Source organism: Micromys minutus (assembly GCF_963924665.1).
Source record: "Micromys minutus genome assembly, chromosome: 6".
Lineage (NCBI taxonomy): Eukaryota > Metazoa > Chordata > Mammalia > Rodentia > Muridae > Micromys > Micromys minutus.
This window is the reverse complement of record NC_137975.1, coordinates 81,271,811-81,274,800: the sequence shown is the minus strand read 5'-3', so window position 1 is coordinate 81,274,800 and position 2,990 is coordinate 81,271,811.

Genomic DNA, 2,990 nt, shown 5'->3' with positions numbered 1-2,990 from the left:
ATCTATCTTTGCTGTCCTGTTCCTTCTGGATGGCCCCCTAGTCTTTGCTGCCCAAGATGCTTCTGGGCAGCCCTTTTGGGGGGCGGCATTCCTTCTCACCTACATTTCTGGTGATTTTCCTTTTGTAACTCTTAGTGTGATCTGTCTCTCCCTCTGAATCATGCAATTCCTCATCTCTCCTCCTCTTCCCCGTGTGCTAGCCAGTGCACATCTAAAGGTCCTGCCCCATCTCACTTTGCTCAGCCAGTGGCTGCTGGAATCTTTACTAATAGATCATAAAACAATTTGGGGCAAAGACCTTCAGCATTTGGACACACAGGTCCTCATTAAATCGAAGTGTTAGAACCAACTTCCAGCACCCACTGCCTGGTAGGCTGAAGTATTTCGTGTCCTTGTAATATAAATATGAGTTTTATGGCAGGTATTTAGAATATTCTTTACTAGAATTATGTAGGGTTAATAGATGTGGTTCCCCACCCACCCCAATGTCTCCAGTTCTGCTGAGTCACAGCATTTACTGTTTTTTGATGAAGACACTAAGAACATTGGTCGATAACCCAGAACACGGCAAAAAAAAAAAAAAAAAAAAAAAAAAAAGAGTCTAGTTTGCATTAAACACAGAATAAAAAAGTCTGGACATCCTCCTAGTTTGCTTTCTACTGGTGTGATAAAAACACCATGACCAAGGGTGAATTAGGGAGAAAATGATTTATTTGGATTACAGAGTGTATACTTTCATCAAGGGAAACTAAGGCAGGAACTCAAGGCACTAATGTGGAGGCATGAATAGACCATGAAGGGATGTTGCATTCTGCCTTGTTCAGGTGACTTTCTTATACACGTCTGGATTGTACCTAAGGATTGTACCACTTGCACTGAGCTGGGCCCTCTTACATCAGTTTTTAATTAAGACAGTGCCTCATAGATGTGCCTTTAGGCCAATCTGATGGAGGCAATTCTTCAGATGAGATGCTCCTCTTCCCAGGTGAGCCTAGGTTTCGACAAGCTGACAAAAAACTCACTAGTACATGTGACACCAACTTGAGGTCATAGTGTATGGATGCCTTGTGCAGTCTTAAATTTTTTTCCACTGAACAATGCTTGTGAGAGGTGGGCTTGGGAGAAAGTTTCTGCTATGGCTGACAGCCAGCTGTCTTAGTGGAGGGATAGTGACTGGCTGAAGTCTCTATTGGCTGTGCATGCCTTCCAGCTTCCCTGGCATCTAATGGGGCTACATGGTTAGTGCTGGCCACAATGAATACCATTTATTGATACAATGTGACTTAGAGTGTGTTGTGGTCTGGGTTGTATACCCCTCAATTTACATGTTGTAGCTAGTGCCCCAATATCTTAAAAGCTATACGTGTGATTCCTTTGCAGGTTAAGGTTCAGTGACATTAAATAAGTTCATTAGGAAATAATCTAGTATAATTTGACAAGTGTCCTTATATGAGGATTATATTAGGACACCAATACAGAGTAAGAAGGATTGGAAGTAAGGGAGAGAGAGGACGGGGGGGGGGGGAATATATAAAGAGACAGAAGACAACTGTCTAGAAGCTATGATGGAAGATGCTGGAGAAATTATCAATGGCTAATTTCTAATATATATCTTGATATGAGCTTCAAGCCTCTAGCTTTCAAGGAACCATCTATTATTGAAATCAGTCTGCATCATTTGAGAGAGGAGTCAGCACAGACTCCATGCATTGTACATGCTTCCTCAGACCCACACATTGTACATGCTTCCTCAGACACACACATTGTACATGCTTCCTCAGACCCACACATTGTACATGCTTCCTCAGACACAGGCATTGTACATGCTTCCTCAGACCCAGGCATTGTACATGCTTCCTCTGTTCTCTTTCCCCCTTTGCTGGGTGTGAGGTGGGTGCTTAAGGCAAACTGGGAAGCTTATTGAAGATGATGAATCTTCTATAAGCGCAAATCTCAAAACCACCCTTTGTGTGGGAGCCCTGCTGCTGATAGCAATCAGGAAAATCTATTTGGGGTTTTAAGAAAAAGTCATAAACCCATAAAATGTGAAGCCGCCCAGACTTTAAGATGAGTCAATCAGCTAAAATTGATCTCCCCCTAAATAGAGACACTCTCAAGGCAGACTCGGGGAAGACAGGTGGCCACATCTGGGAGAGGAGCATCAGTGTGGTGTGGATGGGTGTTCATCCGATCACCCCAGGGTGATGATGGGAAGATCAATAAAATGAAATAGTGCGTTGATTGTGGCATGTTTTTTTCTAGAAAAGGGGTGGGGGGTGGTAAACCTCCTGATGCCACAAGAAAGAACAAAATCTTGAGTGAATGATTATCATTTAGAAAAAAGAAGAAGAAGAAGATTGGGTCCCATGCTGATAAACAACAGCTGTGGCAGAAAATACAAAAAAAGAAAAGTTGGTGTTTATATTGGCTTCCCCCACCAGGACTTTTAATGCAGAGCGCACTATGTGTAAGGCTTTCTCAGTAAGTTACTTAATAAGTCGCCCAAGACCCTGAGTAATTAAGAAGTGGGTGGTCTATCTTGACGGGTAAACAACGTAATTTATCCGTGGTCCTTTTAGTTCCTGCTGTGGGATGAGTTCCAAATTCACAAACTCATTCAGACTGAAAACTGAGCTTGGCTATGAAGAATGAGAACTCTCGATTCTGAACCTGAGAAGTCTCCACTTGCTGAAGCATCAGCCCGGGTGCCAAGTGTTCCTCCAACACCTCAAGAATGTCCTGTTGCAACAGAGGTAAGCTTAAGCCCCACATAGTCATACTGTGTTACAAGCCATTCTGTGGATCTCTTCTTTCTTCTAAGTTTAAGGGTCGGAGTTTCCAGTATCCCTTGAATGTGGTTACCTGTGGCATGCCATTCATTCTGGCTAGGGAAATCCGAACAGAAACACTGGAGACCATCTCTGGGCTGGAGCACTCAGCAGCCAGTGCTGGTCCATCTTCCCTGCTGGTGGGGAAGAAGCACCCAAAAC